Source organism: Ischnura elegans, chromosome 7, assembly GCF_921293095.1.
Source record: "Ischnura elegans chromosome 7, ioIscEleg1.1, whole genome shotgun sequence".
NCBI classification, from domain to species: domain Eukaryota; kingdom Metazoa; phylum Arthropoda; class Insecta; order Odonata; family Coenagrionidae; genus Ischnura; species Ischnura elegans.
This window is the reverse complement of record NC_060252.1, coordinates 36,629,244-36,638,517: the sequence shown is the minus strand read 5'-3', so window position 1 is coordinate 36,638,517 and position 9,274 is coordinate 36,629,244.

The window sequence follows — 9,274 nt, the reverse complement described above, 5'->3', positions numbered from 1 at the left end:
TGCGGAGTGGATGGAAAGGAAAAAAAGATGGGGAATATTACGCAGATGGACACCCGAGAACTATTTACGTCAGCCATGCGCCGGGAGAAAGCTAAATTTTTTTATTTATTTGATTTGTTGGAATAGGTTGACTAAAATTTCCCCAGGACGAGAATAAAAAATGATTATGTACGAGGACTTCTACTGCTTGTTAGAAATTTTGATGTAACCCTTTTTATCGGTAAAAGGACAATGCCGTTATAAGGGAAGAATGGTCCGTGAGAGGAATTTCAGTTTCCGCGGCAGGCAAGGCGCGGGTGGACCGCGGGGTGTGGACTTTGAGAGGGGAGGGGGCTAGACTGGAAGGAAGGGAGAAAGTGTGCCTGGGGAGAGGGGGTGGGCGGATGAACGGACGTAGGTAAGTAGAACCGTTCTTCTCATGGAAAAAACCTTCGGTGGAATAAATTTCAAAGTCGCTCCCAGATAAAAATGAAACCTGTCCTGCGGCGTGTGAATAGAAAAGTTTGGGATAAAGTCCTTGTCCGAGTCCCTTAAGGTCTGGGACGAATTTCTAATATGTGCTTTTGGACGGAGAGAGTATGACTTACTGAACACCGAGGATGAAGTTTGCCACGAAAAAATATTTGATATGTATATATTATAACCCTTAACATTATAACATAACTATTTGGCATATATAAAATATAACTGGGACTCGAAGTCGAATCTCCTAGTTGCCAGTCAGGCGTATTAACCAATGAAATTACCAAGCCATCTTTTTACATTGAAAAGTAAAAGACAAAAGAAAGATTCGTACGTAAGAGAATCACGATACCGATTGAGAAAGAAATAGAGAAAATACTTTAACAATGATGAGGAAAAGCGTTGCAACAGAGATATTGTAAACTGGCAATCATCGGGGCTGAGTGTATTGCTTTACAGTTTCGTAAATGGACGCTGAGGACGGAGGTCAAGAAATAACTGGAGGTGATTCAGTTATGGATGTGGAGGGGATTATAGAAGGTAAAGTGTTCAAAGAGGAGAAGGAATAAAGTGATTGGCATGGTGGGCGAGGAAAGGAAACTTTTATGAGAGTTTCGAGGGAGCTAGAGGGTTTGGATGGTTAGAGTACTAAGCAGGGAGGACATTTAAAGAGCCAATTTATAGGGAAGAGTAAGCGTAATGTAAGCAGGAATGGGGAGGAAAGGCCTGGTTACACGGTATATTAACTCGTACAAGTTAATGTACGTTTGCGTGAATGATTTTGGTGGCCCAGAACGGAACATGTACGAATGCATGAACCAAATTAGAGCAGGTTCTATTTTCTGTGCATACATTTGCACAAGTAGGGTGGCTGTATGCTGAATTTTGGCGTTCGTTATCGCGTTCATGCATTTAGACATTAACCCGTACGTGTTAATGTATCGTGTAACCAGGCCTGCAGGTAATTGGGTAATTAAATGGAACGAAAGGCCTTACTGGGAATTGAAAAGGGAAATTTGATTGTGAGGAGAGCTTCGCTAATTGCTTCATTTTAACCTGCAATCAGTAGTGGAATACCTTTAAAAACCATTGAGAAGATAGGCGGAAAAAGTTTGAACAGACTAATTGATACCATCCGCCAGACAGACACGGTAGAGAGATGAATGGACGATGAAGACAGAAAAAGGTGAGGAGGTTATAGTGACCGCAGCCTCCGACTCGCAATGGAATCGTGGTTTACATGAAACTGGTTGTAATCTCATGGTAACGTGAGTTTTAGAAAGGTATATGATGGTAATCCACTACTTTCTGAAGCTTCCATGTGGTAGATATAAATTGATTGATCAATATAATGTAAGTTTTATAGCGTAGTAATCATTTAAATTGATGATGACGGCATTTCATCTTTAAAAAATGAAAAATAAAATATGCAGGTTATATATTACACATAGGTAAAGAAATATGTGAAAGAAGGAGAATTATGTAGGTTTGAATAGGTTAGCTGATAGGTGAACTGAGTGGAGAGTTGCGTCAAATCAACTATAGGATTGCTGACCAGTGATGATGATATTATACCTACATCTCTGGATAGGATAAAACTTTGCAACTCATTAGATAGAAAAATCGGCTTTTTTATTTACGAGCAGAATAAGGTAAAATGTCTAAAAATCCCAACAGCCACGAAATTTAGGAACCAGGAACAATGTTAATCTGCCACGTAATCTTTTCCACGTAAATGAACGCATTAAAATCGGCTTTTAAATTTTATACAAAAAATAAGTGCTTTTATTTATCGAAGCTTGCACCATCAGATGAAAGGGAAAGGATTCTTTTAGATGCACGGAAGAGATGAAAAAGTTATTTTGCATGAAGAGGGTCGTAAAATCATTAAGCGTGAGCTTGTGATACCAGAGTGGCCACAGTAGTCCTGGAAATGAAAATTTATTAGTAAATTGCACCTAACTGGAGCACTTTATTGGGGTCTGTTCCTGAAGAAGAGAAAGTGTTAAAAGCAGTACCTGTTGGTACGTAATCTCACCCATTATGGGCATATTGGATGCTTCAAGTTACTAAGGTAATTGCTAGCCTCGGTGGTGGCGGGATAAAATCCTTGCTTGACAAACTGAAGCTCGCGGGTTCTAGGTACTCTTGGGCTGAAAAGCTCTGTTGAGAGCATGGGTGTTTATGTGTTAAGACCGTATTACACGGGGCACGGAATTGCGCAGGTTTGGACACATTAATTTCTCTTTATGGCGCGGTATTGCTGGATTGCACGAACGAAATTAGAACGGGGCTATTTTGCCATCTCACGTCCATGCATTCTCGTATGTGTTCTAAGCAATTCACCGCTTTACTCAATCCTATTTCGAGTGTGCCTTCGAACACACATAAAATTGTGCAAGTACGTTCTCCGTGTAAAATGGCCTTTATATTTTTGGTTGGAAATAAAGGAATAAAACTTTGTAAGGTTCACTATTATTATAATATTGGCACGACCAGGCTTTCGTAACGTAGTTATATCTTCAGATTCAGCACCTGAAGATGTAACTGCGTCACGAAACCCGGGTCGAGCCCATATTATAATAATAGTGAACCTTTACAAAGTTTTATTATTTTATTTCCAATGTGGAGAGGTTTCACAAAGTAAAGCCTGAAGTTATCAGTTATATTTTGGTAGTCGGAATCCCTGATGTAATTTAATATATTTTGAAAGTAAATGGGCAATAAATAAAGTAGGTACTCACTTTGCACTGCCCAGAGAGTGAAGTTGGCGAGGTCTCTGACGAGTGCCCGGGAGCTATTCCTGCAAGCAGGGCTGCCCTCGAGGGCCAGGGCCTGCACAACCGCGCCATAAAGCTTGACAGGCTCGATATTGGAGTGAGCGGGGGAGTAGTTCCAGTCGACACTCGCACCCTCTACCACCTCTCCGCCAGAAGCTGACACCAGCGACGCCAGGAGCACCAGCACGGGTGCGGCCCTCCAATTGGTGATCATCCTGCTCAAGGCACTTTCATGCATCGCAAATAACTCAGTCCACTTCTCTACGCCCAAGTGATGAGATTGATTCTTGATATCTACAAACTTGCTCCCCGATTGAACACTACCGTATTGTAGACAAATTTTATTCGAGAACCAGAGGGTACTATTTTTAGTTTGCACTACAAATATGATACCCTTTTCATCAAAAAATCATAGACGTATTTCTCTCAACCTGCTCTTAGGATTCCAAATAAATATCTTGAAAAAATGTATGTACACTCATTGGTGGGTTCACACGTAAAAGTTCAGCTACTTCTTTGAAGTTTAGACGCCAAATCAAAATGATGAGACACTAGGATACAGTCCATGAAGTTGATAATTTCCGCATATATTTCACTGAGCACAATAAACGCGGCCAAATTCGGATGGAAGCATATGATTTTGCCTTTCTTGCGGACTATTTGATAGATGAATACCTTGATGCCTTCATTTTTTCATACGAATGTCGAAACACAGGAGTGCAGTCTCTCCACTAAAAATCCACCTCTTCAATATCTGAGAAGCGTATGTCATTTGTAATTATAAATTATGGCAGTTCATACGAGTACGAAAGGGTCTTTATTAATTTCATGAGCACTAGTACAGGTCCTAGAATACAATGGAGATATTTGGCTTCTTAACTATCCACGGTCAGGAAGACAAACTAAAAAATCCTTAGATTACCAATAGTTAATAGGATGGGCAACACTCGAATAGGAATGATGGCTGCAATCAGCTGCGATATAGCAATGTTGTTCCTGAGAACCACTGATGATTGAGCGTCAGCTGAAACGCATCAGCCAGGTTGAAGGCCGAAATGATCGATTGTCGCTTACCGCGACGTGTAACTCCTTTAGCCTCGGCATGAAGGCGTACCCCTCCTTAGTTCTCCATCTATTTTCCGTTTTTTCCTAGAGCCAGGAAATGGGAAAAAATTTCAACGCCTGCAGCAGCACATTTCTTCGAACCCTTTGCTTCCGGAGTCACACTTTTCTCCGCGGTAAATCAATAACAGGCGTTGATATCTCCAGAACGACGGGCGTTGATGTCTCCAAGCTTCAGGCGTTGAAGTCTCTTGATTGGAGCAAATATATCTCTTTCAACGAGTTGCCGTTCCCCTGGACTCAGATGAATTATGGAGACAAGAGACGAAGTTATTTGTGGCGCTAATCAGGAGCTTCGTTTGCGGGTGGAGAGGTCGGTCGGCAGGGCTGGATGCAACCCTGGAGTGTTTCACTGCGGGGAAGGGATGCGTGTGTGTAGTACGGATGCCAGGGCGACAGTGAGCCGTGGTTCTGCGTTTGCGAGCCGACCAGGTAGGTTCCTGGATGGTTGCAGCCATCAAAAGGGGGATGGGGATATTATGTTTGAGAGTCCCTCCCCCTCTCCTAAGCCAGGATGCTTGAGGGATGGGGTGAGGGGACGGCCGGTTTCGGCGCTTTCGATGTATCTGACGTGATTAATGCGCCGAGTGCCTTTCCACGCGCGTCGATGAAAGCTTTCCCCTTCGAAGGATGGGGCAGCGTAAAGCTTTCTGCGGTATTTGGGGAAAATCGACAGAAGGGTGCGGACCTTTGATTCGCAAAGGGCGGCGGATAGGCCCTATCCACGCCGGTGTCATACTATGACGTAGAAATGGGATTGCGTGAGGTTTAGCAAGGACGAGAATCAATGTTAAATTGCTGGTGGCGGGGTTAGGTCCTCGCCTTCAAACAAGAGGTCGCGGGCTCGATGCCCGCTTGGGTAGGTTGCCCCTATCCAGTGCATGGTTGTTGGCGCACATGTAAATGGGTGCGTTAATCCAGGCTAGCACTGAGCTAGCGAAAAGTTCTTCTCGGGATTGAACGCTCCGCTGAAGAGTTCACTACCTCCAGCGGACGCCATTTTCAACAGCGAAATTTTCCTATGCTCGCGGACTTAGTGGTAATCCCCGATTGGTTGCTATAGCGTGTTTACTGCAGACGAGGTTATTCTAACGAGGTGATTTGAGGTTTTTGTTGTTGAAAGGGAAACTACACTTTAAAAAAAAAGTAATATGGCCAAAGTGGAGGTGATAACTCTTGAATTTACCCACGGTGGAAAGACCTACCATTCCAAAATATCTTCGGCGTTGCTTCCATTGATGGAATCCAGTAATCATCAATTTTAACTGTTCGCTCTATCGTTTTACGGTGAAGCTCTCGGATGGACCAGGTTTTATGTATTACCAATCTTGAATTTTATTTTTAAACCCTATTTAATTTTATCATTTTAGACGATTCGTGCAGAAACAGCGTTTTAACGCAAATTATGAAAGCATCTTCGGACGGCGAGAAAGAGAGGAATGAAAAAAAAACCGAACAGGAAACAACCAGCGCTTCAGCAGAAGATTTATCATTCAAATGGGATGATAGCAGCACCAAACTTTTTAGTTCTGAGCGCAGCAAAGAAGCATCAAAATTTCGTGATCCAAAAAAAAAAAACATAGTTGGCAAAAAATATCGAAGGAAATACACTTGTTTGGCCACAAAACCACTCCAGAAGCCTGCGACCGAAAATTTAGAAATTTAAAAGTTACAAATCATTGAAGGACAATGCTAACAAAACAGGACGTGCAAGAGTCAGCTGGCCATATTTTACAGCGATGGATGAAATTTTTCCCCTAGATGCTGCTATCCACACACAACACCTCATTTCCTCTCTCCCTTCCAACCATCCTCCCATTCAGCCTTCTCGCATTTCTCATCAGGGGCTCCGCTAAATTTCTATTATGCATCGTTAATGTTTTCTTCGTCTCCTGAGGGTGGGTTTTCATAATTTTGATCAACTTCATGTTGAATCAAAAAATTGTGCAAAACACATGCTGCTGATACTGTCAAACTAACATATTCCAGATTCGTGACAAGGTATTTCAAACGCCTAAACTTCCCTTTCAGCCACCCGAACGCCTGTTCAATTTTGCTCCTGGCTCCACTGAGAACAGAGTTAAAATTTGTTTGTTCATCTGTCAAATGTCCATTGTCTTTGAATGGCACAAGTAGATTCATCATGAGAGGATAGGCACTGTCACCGATTAGATGAAATTGAGGAGAAATCATGGGGTTATCTTCACGATTTATGTGCTTGTATAAAGGGCTCACTCAAGCATCATGAACAGCTTTGGATTCACATATCTTACCTTTTTTTAATTCTAAATTTTTTAATCGTCAGTACGGTAGTGAAATATAATGTTGAAGTCAAAGAAGGATGATCGCTATTAAATAAAAAATTTTGATAATCGCCACTTTTATTGAATTTTCTAGGGAAGAACTATTCTCTTACCATGTTTAATTTTTCGCAGCATTATAGAAATCTGTATATTTATTCGTAAATTATTTTAGCTTGCAGTTTCACCGAATTTGAAATTAAAATGCTCATTTAGATTTTTTTAATCCTTTCAATCCATTGCGACTTTTGTATATAGAAAGAGTTTAGAAAAGCTACATAACATCTTCCACTGCTATAACTTTACTGAGATATTAAAGGATAATAGGCTGCCATTATTTATGTAAGCAATCAATAATTTTAATGCACCAATTTTGGAATAATATTTAGCATTTACGTAATGATATTTTCGAAGCACCTGGAAAATAAAAAATCCCTCTTTTTTAACTATGGGTAGAGACTGCGCAGATGCTTAATTCAATCAATCACGATCTGATTTTGAGATCGTGAGGTCAACGTTACATCGTGTGTATGTGTGTGGTTGTTCTGATCTGGAATGACACCGAGGCAAAGTAAAGCGGGGGAGGTGGTTGAAGGATTAATGACAGAGCCTCGTGTTCGCCACTCTCTATTGCAGCCGCGCCCGGTGAGCGTAGGAAACAGTTGCGGTCACTCGCATAGACACGCCGCGGATAATATGAGGTATCGCCGTCGAGTGACCCACCGCCGGGATGCTGCGACCGTGCGAGAGTGAAATTGAAAAGAGGCGAGGAAGGCTTGCGACCCACTGCGAAGAACCATCTCACGCACGTCACATATTCCACGCGAACGACTCAGTCAGCATCTAGGTTAGGATGTACAGAAAAATGACTTTTACTGTGTAAAATATACCCTGTGCGGGAAAATCGCCAGCTTGAAACGGAATCTTGGATCCGAAGTTGTTTTTAAAATTGGATTACCACTGCCGTTCGCGCCTTAAAGTTTGAAATTTTGCGAAATTTCGGGATGAATTTGGAGACTAATACCAATGGAGAAGAAATCTTACCAAAGTTAGCGCATTTAGGCAATTACCAATGGTGAATATAACTTTTATAGTGATTTTGACGAAGTTTACAGTTTACATAAAAACTTTCGTGGATTTGCGGTGAGTGAGAATGATCAATAAATGTCGACTGTAGACAACCTGTAAGGAAAACAAGACAAAAAAGTCTCGTTTAGTATGGCATCACATTGCATTTTGCCTTTTGGAAGCCGATTTGAGGTAATTTAATTCTTTCTCAAATATTATAACTTTAGAAATATCTAACTGAGATCGAAAAAAATATTTCTCGGTCTACCCTATTCCAGCAGTCACTCAGAGCCTATTAAAATGAGTTCATCAAAGTCGCCGCTGTTGACGCTGACGGGCAAAGCGATACGAATTTCAGGGAGAAATAAGCAGTGGTTATGGATCTAAACCGATGTTTATAGTAATGATGATATAATTAATCGAATTCATAACTTTTCAATCATGTTCCTCGTGATTTCAAATTTTACATTGTAAATATTGGGAATAAATGGATACCTCTCGGCCCTTCTCCAAGCTTTGGGCACTTTTGTAAACCTCTTAAAATGCGCTCAAAGCGGCCATATTAATGTTGATGTTTGGAAGAAACTGGGGTTTCCTCTATGAAATCTCCTAGACTTGAATCATCCATTTATATTCCCATAAAACGTTGAAGTAAGCCATCTTAGGAGTTTCCCAAGACTTTATTTTGGCGGATGGTATGAAATAACCTTTCGAAACCCTTTAAAGATTATTAAGTATTTAGAGTGTTTTCCAGGCAATCAATAATCACCTTTGATCACGTGCGTAAGCAGATATCACCCTTCATTTATTTTAATATTTGAGCAGCATATCCCAGCATCAAACCCGACTAATGCTATATCGTTTGTATTTTCACCTTGGGAGACCATTATTGACATGGTTTTCTGCTAATTGTTCCGGATTGCTCACTGCGACTCTCACTCACTTCTACTCGTGGAGATTGTGACGCTGGTTGTCGAGAGAAGCTTCACATGACTCCTGGCTTCGGGACCAATATTTCTCCCCAGAAACGAATGCTGAGTTTACACTAGCGAAAGTGTTCAGCAACACACTGTAGGCTTCATGTGCCCTTCTTGGTTATACGAAAAATCATGTACTCGTGTTGAGGGCAGTGGTGTGAACCCTCACCGAAAATGCATTTCTACATATAGCTAATATATTTCTCGGACAATCAGAGTTCCATGGAGTTTTTAAATTGCCACTGAAATCTGTGGAAAAATAAGTTGGGATAGAATAACGTAAAGAAAACACCGCGACGTGATGGGGAGAATCATACTAAAGTAAAGAAAGAGAGGAAAATAATTTCAATCATCCTGGGGTGTGCAGAAATAATTTCAATGATACACGAAAGGGCGACTATTATCCTTTATATTTTGAGGAAATAACGTCACCTGCGAAAATTATCTGCGAAAAAAACGGCTATGAATATGGTTATGATTATCCAGCCTATAACTTTGTTCTTCCCCTATGTAAAGACTCCTCTCCGGACTCATTTAGAAATGTAAAAACTCTGGTCCTTTGGTA